General features: G+C 39.2%; 1 long non-coding RNA gene across 1 annotated transcript in view; it reads right to left on the reverse strand.

Moving 5' to 3' along the window:
• Nucleotides 1-4,270: 4,270 nt before the first annotated feature.
• LOC132658161 (uncharacterized) overlaps nt 4,271-18,018 on the reverse strand; it is a 104,656-nt gene continuing 90,908 nt past the window's right edge. The window contains exons 2-4 of the long non-coding RNA XR_009597330.1: nt 8,578-8,669; nt 8,206-8,436; nt 4,271-4,804 (exon numbers count right to left, since the gene is read on the reverse strand). This is a non-coding gene — a long non-coding RNA (uncharacterized LOC132658161). The remainder of the gene's footprint in view (nt 4,805-8,205; nt 8,437-8,577; nt 8,670-18,018) is intronic.

An 18,018-nucleotide genomic window follows, 5' to 3' on the forward strand; every position in this document is an offset into this window, starting at 1 on the left:
AATGGGATCCTTTAGGTCCTGTTAAGCAGGATGATGGTAGAAACAATACCTCTTGCTTCAGAAAAACTGTAAATCCATTGCTCAGATTACAACTGAGTGTTTCTAAGTTTTGAACTTCTTGCCCAAATTTAAGACCAAATCCTTCCTGAATGCAATGATAGGCTGTTATTTCTTTTTCAAGGTTAAGACCGAGAGAACCCTATCCAAATACAAAGAGAGTTGATTTGTATTAAACATACAGTGTGCTTTTCTTTTATTTGAAAAATGTGCATCATATTGTGCATCCTGACCTGCAGAGAATTGTGTAGCTTATGTGAGGGGAGCGGATGCAGAGTGGAGACTGTTGGAGAGATACACCAGAGAGAGAAGCTCGAATCCCTAGGCTCATTGGTGATTAGCTCTGCTACTGTCACTCAGAGAGTTTAAAAATATAGATTCACAGAGATCTTGGCTCAGTGAGTCCCTGGTGGATTCTCAGAATCTGTGTTGTAAAAGCTTTGTGGACAGCTCTGGTGTGCAGACCTTCTAGAGGGGGGGTCACCCAGCCACCCAGAATCCCATAGTGACAAAACCCTGCTGAAGAAGCCGGCTCAAAGACTTCTTGAGTTTGTTGATCAAGAAACTGAAACTCTGCTTTCCTACATTTCTTAAGGTCTGTTGAAACCATTTGTTAGTCCAGAATCAAACCTGGCTTTCTGCCTAGGCAAAATTCTGCTTTTTATTCATGTCTGTATTCATTCAGCAAATATTTATTTCCTGAGGTATTTTTTAACAGATACCATGGCAACTAAGACACACTGATCATGTTTTTCATGGAGTTTACATTCTACTGGGAGAAGATCATCAGAGAGAGAAAGAGAAAAGAAATGACCTAAAGGAGATATACAACTCAATGAGGATTTATTTTCAAGGGAAACGTTTACAGAAGCGTGTGTTAATGCAGTATCTCAGTTGGGATAGCCCAGCTCTCACCATCTGAAACTGTAGGGATGAAGGGAGAGCATGGTTACTTCAATTCAGAAAGAAGCAGATTATGTACAGTTGTTCATTTTCAAATGAGCAGTGACCTTAGGTAGAGGGACAGAGCCAGATACAAACTGGGAAGGATGTGTAGCTGGAACATATGAAGAGCTCATACAACTAAATAAGAAGAAGACAAATAACAATAAAATGGGCAAAACATTGAGCTAGTAAGTACATGAAAAGATGCTCAACATCAGTACTCATCAGACAAATGCAAATTAAAATCACTGTTTGCTCACTAGAATGGCTAATATTAAAATAAACATCTGATAATGCAACCAAAAGTGAGGATGTGGAGCACCTCCCGCTGGGTTGGTGGGAATGCAGACATGACATAACCACACAGAAAGCAGTTTGTCAATTTCTTAGAAAATTAAACATACATTTACCAAAAGACTCAAAAAAAAGTTGTATATCTCCTTTAGGTCACCCACATCTCCAAAATGAAAACTATGTCCACATAAAGACTTAACTTTAATGTTCATAGTAGCTTTACTTATAATAGCCCTAAACTGAACATAACCCAAATGTCCACCAAGAGGTGCATAAATAGATACAATGTAGTACTAATCAGAAATAAAAATGGAAAAAAAAACTGTTAATACACACAATTCTATGAATGAATTTCAAAAATATTTCCTGAGCAGAAGAAATCAGACATAAATGAAGTCTTAATCCACAGGACAAGATCCTGAAGAGAGGTTATGCGGACAGAGAAGAGAATGCGCCCAATATTAGCTCTAGAGTCCAAAGTCCGCCAGTGCTTGCTTTCAAATCAGGGAGAAAATGATCCAAAAAAATAGTCTGAGAGGAAACACCCAGAGGAATAGGAGGAAACCAGGGTCTGCGGGCGTTTCGAGGAGGAGGCAGTCATGTGTATACACTGCTGCTGAGCCAGCACGGGGACGGGACCACACCAAGTGGGTGCGCTGGTGACCTGGCAAAAGCTGCTGCGGTGGGGACACAGGGAGAAGAGGAAGTGGAAATGTCAGTTCTCACGGCTGTAAGTGAGGCGTTTGCTTTGAAGGATTGCAGAAAATGAAGCAGAAGCTGATGCGGAATCAAGAGAGGTGAACTTTATTACTTGTCCATGATTTGTTTGTTTGTTCATTTTAGGATTGGAGGCACCATTCTGTAGATTGGGATGATCTGGTATAGACAGAGAAAAGGAAGCAGATGACTCAGAAGAGAATAATTACAGAAGAAAATGGATGAGAATTGCAACAATTTGAGGTTATTGAAAAATGTATATTTCCTGTTGATTTATTAATTGCCAACTGCTTACTTGTAATTGAAAGTATTGCACCAAGAATCCCTTCATCTCTCATCTACCAGGAAATTGGAATCCCAGGTCCGCTTGGGGTATTTGTTCTATAAACACCATTTTAATTTCATTTGTTGAGACAGTCTTAGTTTATATTCTGGTATACATATATATTAGAGAATGCAATGGCGCCCCACTCCAGTACTCTTGCCTGGAAAATCCCATGGATGGAGGAGCCTGATGTCAGACATGACTGAGCGACTTCACTTTCACTTTTCACTTTCATGCATTGGAGAAGGAAATGGCAACCCACTCCAGTGTTCTTGCATGGAGAATTCCAGGTAGGGGAGCCTGGTGGACTGCCGTCTATAGGGTTGCACAGAGTTGGACACGACTGAAGCAACTTAGCAGCAGCAACAGCAGCAGCATACATATATATGGTATATACATATATTACATACATGACTATTATATGAGTATCAGACACCAAATAACAGATCCTCTCAAAATTAAAATGTCTTCATCTAGAAAGGTAATGACTTTCCAGGCCACTAGAATGTTTTAGTGTTCTATAAGGGACTTTGAATATTGCATGAAGAAACATCAAACTGTCATCATATTTTACTTGGGAACAAGTAAGAGCAAGAGAGTCACAAAATTAATTAAATGAGAGAGTTCTTGGAGAAGTAACAAGCAACAGAGAAGAAAATTAGCAGAGAAGTAAGCATAAAATGCTTTTCTCAAGGCAAGGGGGAGATAATCATACAAAGATAAGATTTATTAAAACTAGGAGACTGTCATGCTCATGCATACGACAATATTAGCAATTATCACTTGTACAGCATTTTATGCAATGGTCTAAATGCAACAAAATTGGAAGTTAATAATTAAACATTAAAAATAGGAAAAGCAAGCAAAAACAAATTTAAATGACGAACTAGAGTAAACATATTGTCCACAAAAGGATAATAAACTTATAAAGGCTTTAGCAAATAAAAGAAATGGAACCAACAATTTTTAATGAATAAAATATATGAAGTTGTTCATTAAAAAATAGATACAAATAGACATCAAAATACAAAATAATAGTAGTAAAATTATGACAAAATAAAAATAAAAAGAACAACTATTTGAAAAAATCTTCATTGTGGACATGAGTAGACAGAAAAAGCATTCTTGTCTCCTACTAATAAAAGCATAACTTTGTGTGACTTTTCAGTAGGACTAATCACTAAATCAATCAAAAGCTGTAAAATGCACTTAAAAATTGACTCAATAATTCAACTCACAGAATTTTCCTAGACAAATAATTAGAGAAATTCATAATGATTTTATGTACAGGGTATCTGATACAGGAAAAAAGAGGAGTAATTACTCCAAACATTTAATACAATGGCATCAGTTATACAAATTATTTTTTAATACAGCACAATTCTACAGGTCACTGTAAAATTATACTGTAGTCAAATATTCATGATATATTATGAAGTGAAAGCAGGTGTTCCATAAAGCATTATTTGCAAAATTACCTTAGTTTTTTGTATTCTGCCTATGCTTAGAATAAAAGTCAAAAGGGCATACAACTAAAGGTGAATAATTGTTATCTCAGAATAACAGAATAAAGTTATTTATTCTGTTTAGTTGATTGTGCTTTTAATACTTTTCTCTAATGTGTGGTACTCATATAAAATGCTTTTTAAAAATAAATGAATCTGTGTATCTATTTTAAAATCAATTTTAAAACTCAATATTGAGTTAAGGAGGAAAAATAAAAACTCAACAATATACATTTTAGAAAACAACAAGAAAATCACATACTTTAGGCTAAATTTTACTGTAACCATAGTTGTTTTCATTATTCCAAATAAAGAGGAGAAATTAAATAAGATAATCAGTAAAAGAGTGGCAACGAAGAAGTTTTCTTAAGAGAACAGGAATAGTAAACAGAAGCAAGGACCCTAAACTAGAAATAATTTAAAGATATATAATTAACAAAAAGCAATTTTATTTTTAAAAAATTTATTTTTATACATTTAAGGTTATTTTCTATTTACAGTTATTACAAAATATTGGCTATATTCCTCAAGCTGTACAGTGCCTCCTTGAGCCTGTCTTACACCTGATATTTGTCCCTACCATTTCCCCTCCCATATAGTGTCCCTCCTCCCCCATCATTGGTAATCAATAGTTTGTTCTCTATGTCTGTTCTTTTTTGTTATATTCACTATTTTGTGCATTTTTTAGGTTCCACGTATAAGCAATATCATATAGTACTTGTCTTTCTCATCTGACATTTCACTTTGCACAATGTCCTTAGTTACATCCATGTTGCTGCAAATGGTAAAACTTCTTTTTTATGGCTGAATAATATCCCACCACATCTTCTTTATTTATTCATCCTTTGATGGATACTTAGATATTTTTCCATGTCTTCAGCTGTTGTAAATAATGCTTCTACGAACACTGAGGCGCACGTATCTTTTTCAATTAGTGTTCTTGTTTTTTTCAGATATATACCTACAAGTGAAACAGGAGAGTCATAAGGCAGTTGTAATTTTAGTTTTTTGAGCAACTTCTAATACTGTTTTCCACAGTGGCTGCATCAAGAAAAACCTATTTTAGAAGATAATAGGAATAAATAAATTCGAGACAAATTTATTCAATGAGAAAGAATAAAAGCATAAAAATGAATAGATAAAAGTATATAAAGTATAAAACAATATACCATATAATCAAAATGCATGTATGTGTGTGTACACACAAAGGCTTGAAAGGAAAACACACCAAAATATTAACAGTTGTGTGATGGTTTTTATGGTATTATTTACACTGTTTCCCAAGTCCTTTCCATTAAGTAAGTATTAAAATAATTAGAAAATCATAAAATATTGTAAAATGCAAACTATGAGTAAATACTACACAATTTATAATGAATTTAAGTGTTCAAAAGAAATGGAAAATAAAAATGAAGATGATTAAAATGTTAACTATTATAGATTAATAGACACCAGTTTCTCAACAGTATTTTTTCTCTGAGTAGTGAAATTAAATCTAATTTAAGATGTCTTCCCTTTGCTTGACTAGAATTCTTTATCTTATACAAAAGGATACATCATTTTTTAACAGAGAGATGGAATTTAAAGATAGTGACACAGCAAATGAAAAGAGTAATTTTATTGCTTGAAGGGGGAAAAAAACACACTTGTCAGTAATGCTAAAACTTTCCAAAAATTGTCCATTTCCACAAAAATTACATTTGTATGTGTACAGCTAGTATTAATGGTGGAGGCTCTTAAACTTTCAAGAAATAAACAAATCCATTCCATACAAAAAGTCCCACAGTACAGAAAAAGTTACGATAGCATGCAATTTAGTTTTAATGAGTAAATATTGCAGATATATCAGCTTAAGAAGAGGTGGCAAGAATACACAGAAGAACTGTACAAAAAAGACCTTCACGACCTGGATAATCACGATGGTGTGATCACTCATCTAGAGCCAGACATCCTGGAATGTGAAGTCAAGTGGGCCTTAGAAAGCATCACTACGAACAAAGCTAGTGGAGGTGATGGAACTCCAGTTGAGCTGTTTCAAATACTGAAAGATGATGCTGTGAAAGTGCGGCACGCAATATGCCAGCAAATTTGGAAAACTCAGCAGTGGCCATAGGACTGGAAAAGGTCAGTTTTCATTCCAATCCCAAAGAAAGGCAATGCCAAAGTATGCTCAAACTACTGCACAATTTCACTCATCTCACATGCTAGTAAAGTAATGCTCAAAATTCCCCAAGCCAGACTTCAGCAATACGTGAACCGTGAACTCCCTGATGTTCAAGCTGGTTTTAGAAAAGGCAGAGGAACCAGAGTCAAATTCCAACATCCACTGGATCATGGAAAAAGCAAGAGAGTTCCAGAAAAACATCTATTTCTGCTTTATTGACTATGCCAAAGCCTTTGACTGTGTGGATCACAATAAACTGTGGAAAATTCTGAAAGAGATGGGAATACCAGACCACTTAACCTGCCTCTTGAGAAATCTGTATGCAGGTCAGGAAGCAACAGTTAGAACTGGACATGGAACAAGAGACGGGTTCCAAATAGGAAAAATGTTACGTCAAGGCTGTATATTGTCACCCTGCTTATTTAACTTATATGCAGAGTACATCATGAGAAACGCTGGACTGGAAGAAACACAAGCTGGAATCAAGATTACTGGGAGAAATATCAATAACCTCAGATATGCAGATGACACCACCCTTATGGCAGAAAGTGAAGAGGAGCTAAAAGCCTCTTGATGAAAGTGAAAGAGGAGAGCGAAAAAGTTGGCTTGAAGTTCAGCATTCAGAAAACGAAGATCATGGCATCTGGTCCCATCACTTCATGGGAAATAGATGGGGAAACAGAGGAAACAGTGTCAGCCTTTATTTTGGGGGGGCTCCAAAATCACTGCAGATGGTGACTCCAGCCATGAAATTAAAAGACGCTTACTCCTTGGAAGAAAAGTGATGACCAACCTAGATAGCATATTCAAAAGTAGAGACATTACTTTGCCGACTAAGGTCCGTCTAGTCAAGGCTATGGTTTTTCCTGTGGTCATGTACGGATGTGAGAGTTGGACTGTGAAGAAGGCTGAGCGCCGAAGAATTGATGCTTTTGAACTGTGGTGTTGGAGAAGACTCTTGAGAGTCCCTTGGACTGCAAGGGGATCCAACCAGTCCATTCTGAAGGAGATCAGCCCTGGGATTTCTTTGGAAGGAATGATGCTAAAGCTGAAACTCCAGTACTTTGGCCACCTCATGCATACAGTTGACTCATTGGAAAAGACTTTGATGGTGGGAGGGACTGGGGGCAGGAGGAGAAGGGGACGACAGAGGATGAGATGGCTGGATGGCATCACGGACTCGATGGACGTGAGTCTGAGTGACCTCCGGGAGTTGGTGATGGACAGGGAGGCTTGGCATGCTGTGGTTCATGGGGTCGCAAAGAGTCGGACACAACTAAGCGAGTGAACTGAACTGAACTGAACCTCAACCACTGCAGAAATACAATTTTTTTTTTAATTTTCCTTTTCCAATTTAAGATGGCAGAATTTTAATCTAAAATTTCTCCAGGATTCGTCAGGATTGTGTCTAACTCTATGGCATTTACCAAATGCCACCGTGTTACTCTTCATTCATTCACTTATGCACCTTCTGTTGCATTACAGGCATCGGCCAGTGTGTCCAGCCCTCCATATGACCCATGATTTGGGCAGCTGATCGAGCGTGGGGCTGTGTCTGCTTCCTATCTTCATGAACTCTTGGGTTCAGTGGCTGACTGCCACTTCACACTAGTCCTATGTGCTTGGGAATTATTCCATTTTCCTGGGGGTCTCATTGTCTCTCCAGGAACACTTGCGTGTCTCAGCTCTGCAAATCAGATGAGGTTTCCATCTCCTGCTTGCGACATGGTCTGGGGAGCAGTGAGTGTCTCACTCTTGCCAAGATCTACTGGTATTTTCATTCTCCCAGTTTCCCTTCTAACATTATACTTCTCCAAGGCTTGGGTCAATAATTTCCTTATCATCTCATAAGAAGACTCGTAAAATAATCCACTTTTTCTCTTTTTAGCTACTGCACACCTTTCCTTAGAGCACAGATATCCTGGCTGCACAAATGTGGGAGATAGCTAAGGGAAATGCTGAGAGAATGTTTCATATTTCAAAAACAGTTTTATACAAAAGATGTAACCAAGATAGCCAGGCTAGAAAACGAGTAGACACCACTTAGAGACGCAGACCATTCCTATGCTCCCTGCTCTGAACTCTGTCTGACAGCCATGTCTCTGTTAAGTAACCCTATCTTCATATCACAGTCAAACAGGACCATCTGATTTTGTGCCAGGAATGTCTAATTTGGGGCTGAGGATCTAGAGACTTACCGACATGCACAGCAGATGTTGCTGGCCCCAGGTTGCTTTGGAACCTTGCTGTCAGAACCTCAGTGCTTCTTGTCTTCCTTCCTCAAGCCTTGGTTATTGAGCTCTTCCCTGGGTTCTGTGAGACATTCCAGTCTCTTTCCAATAAAATTTCCTTTTGTCAAGCCAGTGTTGGTCTCTATTATTTGTCATGTAAACAGGTTTAATTTAAAAAGTCACAGAACCACCTAAGATCTGAATACAGAAAAAAAAATCTTAAATGAAATATTAGAGGTATTAACTGAATTGGGAATTTGGGGTTAACTTGATGTCAATTTATTGTTGCCTGATTTATCCCCTACTAAAGTCCCATTGGAGATGGGCATGGCAACTTACTCCAGTATTCTTGCCTAGAGAATCCCATGGATGGAGGAGCCTGGCAGGCTATAGTCCACAGGGTTGCAAAGAGTCGGACATGACTGAAGCAGCTTAGCATATACAAACATGCACGAAGTCCCATGAGAAGATGTATGGCCATGAACATATACAAGAGAAAAATTGGAGATTATAGTAAGCAAGAATCAGATAAATTTTAAAAACTGTATTATCAATGAGGATCCACAGAAAAATATATTTTGGAAGTATACATTGGACTCTGTGAACCTGTAAAAGGTGGAGGGTAGCAAAGCTGGTAGGGAAAATTGTTAGTATTTTCCTAAAGGCTCAGATGGTAAAGAATTTGCGTGTAAGGCAGGAGACTCAGGTTTGATTCCTGGGTTGGGAAGTTCCCCTGGAGAAGGGATAGGCTACCCACTCCAGTATTCTTGGGCTTCCCTGGTGGTTCAGACAGTGAAGAATTTGCCTGCAATGCGGGAGACCTGGGTTTGATCCCTGGGTTGGGATGATCCCCGGGAGGAGGGCATGACAACCCATTCTAGTATTCTTGCCTGGAGAATCCCCGTAGACAGAGGGATCTGGAGAGCTACAATCCATGGGGTCGCAAAGAGTTAGACATGACTGAGCGACTAAGCACAGCACAGCACATAGTTGGTAATAACCATAATAGAAATGATTATACTATTGTAATTTTATTTATGTATATATATACCCACAGAGAGAGAGAGAGACAGCAAGAGGTAGAACACTTATTCTGTGACAAATAAGAATTAAGCACTCTACTTTCAGAGCCTTTTAGCTCACAATGATTGTGATAAGACTATCTCTGTTTTGAAAATGAGTGAACACGTAGTTCCCTGCTCGAGTGCAGACAGTCACTGAACACTTGAGCTGATCTGAATCCAGGGCCAGCGGATTTGAAGGCCATGGCATTAATCATTGCCACTTGCAGGAAGAGTTCTCAGTGCAGAATGCATCTAAATAAAAGCTCTAGCCTGCAATGTGAAGAAAGCCCCCACCCCGCAATCCTGCGCACACACTGAATACAGTGAATACATAAGTCTGCAGGGACAACTCCTATGGTCTGTGCAGGAGGCACTGCAGGGCACCATGAAGAAGACCACTAATTGGGATAGAACTCCAAAAGCAGTGTGAGCTATATGTCAATAAATTAGAACATCATGTACAACTGACCCAGGGCATATTCATTACTAGCCGGCTTCTTGCAGAGAAAGATAATTCAATAAGGTTTTATTTTTTCTAAGAGTCTACATTATAAAATATTTTAAAGGCTGCCAGGCAGTAGGTTCAATACATCTTTAATTCAAAGGGCGGGTATAACTTTCTTTGTATTCCGTGCAAATAAACGAAATACAATTTCCCAGTTCTTCATGGAAAATGACTTTTCCCTGCTTCCTTGAAACCAGCAGACAATTGAGAACACCAGTAACAGCCACTTGGTGCCTTAGCAAGAGCCAAGATTTAAAGTCCAGTGCACACGCGCTCTCTTTCTGCCCAAGGGAGGCAGAAAGGTGCACCACTCTGTTCTATTCGTCCTCAAAAACGTGTTTACACACAGAACTGTGTGCAACAAGAGAGGTCACCCGCCGTTTGGCCTCTTCCTCTGTTTGGTAATGGGAGGCAGCAGGGGCCCAGGTTCTCACGAGCAGCAGCAGCAGGGTAATCCTCACTGGGGCTGCACAGGCTGAGTAAAAGCAGATGAGGCACCAGCATCCCCACGCAGCCCTGCTAGCCAGCCTCAGCGCCTGGGCAACGGGGTTTCCTGCACCAAGACAGCAGTGAGGGAAAATAAATAGGCATCTTTCTTTCAACATGTTAACGAAAGTGCAGGATTTGATGGGGCAGTTGAGAGTCAAGGTCATTGACTTTTGAAAAAGTGGCTTTTTAAAGGTGAATTCGAACATCTGGAAATATCTTTTAAAATAAATCACTTCTGATCTGAAGCACTAAATGGCGATTTTTTGGCAACTGTTGTATCAGGGTTTCTGAGAAATGAACTCCTGGCAAACGATGAGTTTAATGCTCCCCTTATGAGATCAGCACATAATTCTCTGTATTCTGAGCCTGATTGTTCTTGAATGGTTTCAGGAGTTCTGCCTGGCAGGAAATGAGTTTAGGGTGAAGTGGAGACACAGACCCTGCAGCTTCTCAGAGCAGACGTGTCAGTCCATACTCATGCGTTTATCTGCACGGAGTCATGAAGCTTTACAGGAAATTGTTTTCACATACGTGGTTAAGAATCTCATTCTCACAAAACCACAGACCAAATCTGTGAAAAATCATATCCGATGAGAGTAGAGAAACTCTACAAAGTGAAACAGGAAAATGCTAAAATGGAACTAAACACACACTTTTTTTTTTTTTTTGGAAAAAAAAAAAGAATAATTGTGTCAAGACCTCACAGGATGAAAACCTCTTCTTTGCAACAACAACAACAACAAATGCTTCTTGTTTTGAACTTTCATAATCTTCCTTGCACTTTCATTAAGTTTCTGTTTATATACAAAGTGTGATTTTTAGTCATTCTGTATATTTACAGTAGAAGGCACAATTTGTGTGTGTGTGTAAAGCGGAAAAAACAATGAGAAATAAACTGATAATTATAATTATACTAATAGTGATAATAAAATATATTAACCTCAGTACACCCTTGAAAATGTACAAATGAATAAATGAACTAGGGCCCTCTGAGAGATACTGAAGCATGCTTGATTAAGTTTATTTTTTAATCTTTTATTTTGTGTATGTATCTTATTTTATTAATAGCTCTTTAGAAGACCTTAGAGAATTCTTTAGACTAACATTCTGGGACTTCCTCTGATCAACAAGAATTATAGACATTTTCCTATCTGTGTAGGGGCTTTTCTCCAGGGATTCATGCTGTTGTTTTGGTGGCCTCACTTTGAATTGGAAAGAAAATATTTAGAGATGGATAAGAGCTCACTTTTTTTAGGAAGAAGGAAACATTTCCCCAAACTTGGCAATAGCTGTTAGGCATGTGTAAGGAAGTGAAATAATCTTTTACTACATATGCATCCCTGTAAGAGACAAATGACAGTCTGTCCTAGTAAAAAGTGGCAGGTGGGACCACTCCATCACCTCCAAAGACCATTAAACCAAAGACCATTAAAACTGAGTCAAAAATCAATTTTAATACATAAGAGAAAAAAAATGATTTTGATGTGGCCTCTTTCATACTTAGGTGAGTGTGTTAGCTAATTTTATGGTTCTCAAACTTCAATGTGCATCAGAATCACCTGGAAGGTTTGGTAAAACATGGATCCTTGGGCCCCCTTTTTAGAGTTCTGATTCAGTAGCTGTGGGCGGGGCCTACATCTGCACTTCTAACAAACTCTCAGGGCATCCTGAAGGGGTTTACCTCTGAAAGGTAATGGAATAAAGTATTGGTGATCATGTTGTTGTCTGTTTTGCTTGGGATGATTGATTTCCTCTCTCTCTAGTTACCAGCTACTTCCTTGAAAATCTACATCAATAAAAACATTAACTAGCATTTACTGAATGCTGAAATGAAGGATATCTAAGTTACTTGGAATGAATATTAACTTTAGCCAAGACAGAACCATGCATGAATGTTCATTCATGTCCGACACTTTGTGATCCTGTGAGCTGTAGCCTGCCAGGCTCCTCTGTCCATGGATTTTCTAGGCAAGAATAGCAGAAAGAAAGAAAGAAAGAAAGAAAGTGAAGTTGCTCAGTCATGTCCGACTCTTTGTGACCTCATGGACTGTAGCCTACCAGGCTCCTCTGTCCATGGGATTTTCCAGGCAAGAATACTGGAGTGGGTTGCCATTTCCTTCTCCAGGAGATCTTCCTGACCCAGGGATTGAACCTGGGTTTCCTGCATTGTAGGCCGAGGCAGATGCTTTACCATCTGAGCCACCAGAGAAGTGGGTTGCTATTTCCTCCTGAAGCGGATCTTCCTGACCCAGGGATTAAACCCACGTCTCCTGTGTCTCTTGCATTGGCTGGTGGATTCTTTACCACTATGCCACCTGGGAAGCCCTGCCAAGATAGAAGGGATATCACAATAAATTTATAATGCTCAGTTCAAGATTAAAAAATCTTGGAGGGAAAAAGCATTTTCTTGGCCATTGCACAGTCCTTCATTCTTTTTCACATCCCACATCAACCCACCAGCAAGGCCTGTTGGCCTTGCTTCCAATATGACCAGAATCTGCCCCCTCTTCAGCATTCCACCTTTGCCAAGCCCACTCACAACATTCGAAGAGAGACTCACAAACTTACATCTAAATATTTTAAAGTTATAAATAAAATTAACAAGCCATTAAGCTTAACAAGTTTTCTTTCTTGAGCAATACATCTTCCAAATGAAGGTCAGAGTTCATAGAAGTCCAAGGCTCCTTGAATCTATGTGATGGAGTGTCATTGGGTAAGCCTGGGCTGACCAGCTTCCCTTCCCACCTTGGTCCCACATGCACACATGGGGACACACATGGACATACACGAACTCCATCCACACACTATCCAAACAGCTGCCCCAGTCACCAGCAGGCTCCAAGCATGCAGGCCATCTATGTGTTCCTCCTATGTTGTGGTTGTTGCTACAGAAAAGTTTGTTTCTTTCATCTTATTTCACATGTTCAGTTTGCTATTGTTGTTGCTCAATAACGTCCAACTCTTTGTCACCCCATGAACTGCAGTATGCCAGGTTTCCATGTCCTTCACCATCTCCTGGAGCTTGCTCAAACTCATGTCCATCGAGTTAGTGATGCCATCCAACCATCTCATCTTCTGTCATCCACTTCTCCTCCTGCCTTCAATCTTTCCCAGAATCAGGGTCTTTTCCAATAAATCAGTTCTTCACATCAGGTGGCCAAAGTATTGGAACTTCAACATCAGCATCAGTCCCTCCAATGAATATTCAGGATTGATTTCTTTTAGAATTGACTGGTTGGATATTCTTGCAGTTCAAGGGACTCTCAAGAGTCTTCTCCAACACCACAGCTGAAAAGCATCAATTTTTTGGTGTTCAGCCTTGTTTATGGTCCACTCTCACATCCATGCATGACTACTGGAAACATGACATCACATCCATACATAACTACTAACAGGGAGAAGCTCCTGTAAGATGTTTGATGCAGGTGGGGTGAGGGGTTCAAGGGTACAGAGAAACTCAAGTCTACCCCCCTCGAGGACTTCCTGTCTCTTCTTCTCAGGGACCCATGCTCTTGCCATGTCCAGCCTCTAAACTGGGATCCTGCCGCTTCTGTCTCTCACCTTATTTTATGGGCTTATTTTAGGAAAAGAGCAATGCTCTGAATTTATGAAGTGTTTATATCTCTCCTAAAATCTTCAAAGTTGGGCTGGGGGGAAAGAGGTGGTCATGTTATTTTCATATCTCTTCCACACAAACATGTTAAATAATGAATGTTTGTAGTCAGGTATTGGAGATGAAACCATTAAACAGCAATACCTTCAAACTACTCTGTTAGTGGTGGGAAATTGAATGTCACTATCCAAGAAGTATTGTGACCATCTTATTTTGACAACTCTATTTCAAGATCAGATTTACTCAAAAGACATTAAAACATCCACCCCTGCACCCTGTCAAGATGATGGAGAAGATACAGGAAGGGGTGCCCTTAGATTACAGACATGGACCTCACCACAGCAGAACACAAATCTACTCGACAAGCACATTAATGACCTCATTTCAAGAGAACACAAAGCTTTCCTGAAGGTAGTATTGATAAAGCTTACTCTGAATGGATCTCTGGGGAGAAATGTAGATATGCAAAGACTAAGGACTTTCTACAGATATTTCCCAAATTTTTCAGTTTTCCTCACTAAGTCAAGCGTTAGAACAAGCAAACCTCCCAGGGCATATGTCTAAACGGACTAGCAAGATCCTCCCACCTTATGGAATCCTTACTGCCAGGTAAGCAGCACATCTTCAAGAATGTCCTCTTACCAAAGCTGTGCCACCTGATGTGCTGTACACCCTAGCACAGTGCCCATCAGAGAGCATTTTAATTAGACTGTGGTACTCCATGCAGCATCTTGAGATGGGCAAAATAAACCTTTATTGTGGAAGCTGGGGGAAGGTGCAGACTCGTTTCTTTGACAATTCTAAGAATGTAGAAAAATAAAACGCAAAAAAAGAAATCCTGTTTCTGTTGTGATTTGCTGTGATATTCAAGTCAAAAAGAGTTTATCAGAAAGGCTCCCAAGGAGAGATTGGTTTGTCTCAGGACACCAAAATGAGGAGGGGGGCTCAGCTGAACACTGTTAATGGGCATCTTGGGTGGGACACCATGCCCAGGGTCATGGAGCCCACTCACATGAGCTCCTGAGCACCAATTGTCAATACCCAGGAATTCTGAGTGGGTTGTTAAGCTGTTTGTAGTTTGATCCGACACCACAGAAATCAGCAAATGCTACAAATTGAGCTCTTCTTCTTCTTTTTTTTAAAAAAAATTTCCAAAGACCCATGTTTTCATATGAACCAATACCTTAACAGTAACACCATGACTTTTCTCCCCTAGAAAGCAATGAGCTACAATGAATTGAAGTAAATAATCAGATGTAGTTTCGATATGAAAGACAGCTTGCCTTTCATCCTGCTGCTTCAAGAACTGAAAGTACACAGTTTGGTATATTTTGTACTTATTGTACAAGATTAGATTTATCTACATATTTTAGTTAATACTAGTAATTTCACATTATTCAAGTGCACAGTACTTTATGATGAAATAGATCTACCCATTATCACATTTTAAATGGTATTTTTTCATTTGATGATTCTCAACCACTTATTTTAAAAACTGCCCATTTACACTATGGCATCAAATTCCAGGAGAAGAAATGTAAAATTTAGAGAATTATTATGGGTTGATCACGTTTTTTAAGGGGGGTAAAAGAAAAGGAATAAATATATCAACCCCATCACCTTCAGTTTATCCAGCACAGGACAAAAATACCATGAGAATTTTGGAAAGGTGCCTGGCAATATTTTCAAGTCTATAGATCTGATTATTCAAATCTTACTGTTGAACTGAATCATGAAATTGGATTGTAATTGTATTATGAAAGATCCACATTCTATGTATTTTTACAGATTATTTCCAAATTATGATAACAGCTTCAGCATGAATCAATGTTTTATTTCATATTATTTCAGAAAAACCTTTTTATGAATCTATGCTTCCAAAGTTCATCCAGTACAGAAGGAGCAGGAAAGCAGCAAGCCCAAACAAATCTGAACTAGAAGAGAAAGTTAGAAAGGCTTCCATCAAAGTTGCAGGAAGTCTTTGTCCACTTCCTAGCAGCTCAGACTCAGTGAGGGGCAAGAGGGCACAGACCCAACGGAGCAGAAGGCCAACTAGGAATCAGGGAAGGAATGAGGGACTTACTTCCCAGTCAGCAGCTTCCCAGCTGAGATGTGATCCAGTAAAGGACAAGAATTTGCTCCTGAATCACCTATAGCCTGTGAAGGCTGCAGCCCCCACAGGCAGCTTGGTGTAAGATAGATTTAACATAGAGAGGGAATTTGGCCGTGAAAGCATGTACAGAAGTTTTTCCCACTTCTCATTTCACAAGTTATCCTGATCAGATAGACCTAGGATTTAAAAAGCCAGTACTCAGAGGGAAGCTGCAGTCAAAAACATAAGATTTTTGCATAATTTACAGACTTTGTAATATCAGTAAGGACCCTAGGCCTGAGGACCATATAAAGATGTAGAATAATTATCTTAGCAAGAAAAGTATAGAAAAGAAATAGAGGAAAAAAATAGAAAAGGAAATAACAGAGATCTCCTCAAGAAAATTAGAGATATCAAGGGAATATTGCATGCAAAGATGAGCACAATAAAGGACATAAATAGTATAAATCTAACAGAAGCAGAATATATCAAAAAGAAGTGGCAAGAATACACAGAACTATACAAAAAGATTTTCATGACCTAGATAGCTATGATGGTGTGATCACTCACCGGGAGACAGACATCCTGGAATGTGAGGTCAGATGGGCCTTATGAAGCAACACTATGAACAAAGCTAGCAGAGGTGATGGAATTCCAGCTGAGCTATTTCAAATCCTAAAAGATGATGCTGTGAAAGTGCTGCACTCAATATGCCAGCAAATTTGGAAAACTCAGGAGTGGCCACAGGACTGGAAAAGGTCAGTTTTCATTCTAATCCCAAAGAAAGCCAAAAACATGTTCAAACTACCACACAATTGCACTCACCTCACATGCTAGCAAAGTAAGGCTCAAAATTCTCCAAGTGATGCTTCAATAGTATGAGAACTGAGAACTTCCAGATGTTCAAGCTGGATTTAGAAAAGGCAGAGGAACCAGAGATCAAATTGCCAGCACCTATTGGATCATAGAGAAAGCAAGAGAATTCCAGAAAAACACCTATTTCTGCTTCATTGACCCTTTGATTGTGTGAATCACAACAAACTGTGGATAATTCTTAGAGATGGGAATACCAGATCACCTGACCTGCCTCCTGAGAAATCTCCATGCAGGTCAAGAAGCAGCATTTAGAACCAGACATGGAACATTGAATTGCTTCTAAACTGGGAAAGGAGTACCACAAGGCTGTATGTTGTCACCTCGCTTGTTTAACTTAAGTGCAATACCAGGCTGATGAAGCACAAGCTGGATTCAAGATTGCTGGGGAAAATATTAATAACTTCAGATATTCAGATGACACCACCCTTATGCCAGAAAGTGAAGAACTAAAGAGCCTCTCGATGAAAGTGAAAGAAGAGAGTGAAAAAGCTGGTTTAAAACTCAGCATTCAGAAAACTAAGATCATGGCATCTGGTCCCATCACTTCATGGCAAATAGATGGGGAAACAATGGAAACAATGACAGACTTTATTTTCTTGGTCTCCAAAATCAATGCAGATGGTGATTGCAGCCATGAAATTAAAAGACGCTTGCTTTTTGGAAGAAAAGCTGCGACCAACTTGACAGCATATTAAGAAGCAGAGACACTACTTTGATGACATATGTCTGCCTAGTCAAAGGTATGGTTTTTCCAATAGTTGTATGGATATGAGAGTTGGACCATAAAGAAAGTTGAACAGTGAAGAATTGATGCCTTTGAACTGTGGTGTTGGAGAAGACTCGTGAAAGTCCTTTGTACTGCCAGAAGGCAAAACCAGTCAATCTTAATGGAAATCAGTTCTGAATATTCATTGGAAGGACTGATGCTGAAGCTGAAACTCCAACACTTTGGCCACCTGATGGGAAGAAATGACTAATTAGAAAAAACCCCATTGCTGGGAAAGATTGATGGTATCACCAACATGATGAGCATGAGTTTGAGCAAGCTCTGGGAGTTGGACAGAGAAGCCTGGCGTGCTGCAGTCCATGGGGTCACAAGGAGTCAGACATGACTGAGCAACTGAACTGAACTGAACTAGGA

Source organism: Ovis aries, chromosome 19, assembly GCF_016772045.2.
Source record: "Ovis aries strain OAR_USU_Benz2616 breed Rambouillet chromosome 19, ARS-UI_Ramb_v3.0, whole genome shotgun sequence".
Taxonomy (NCBI): Eukaryota; Metazoa; Chordata; class Mammalia; order Artiodactyla; family Bovidae; genus Ovis; species Ovis aries.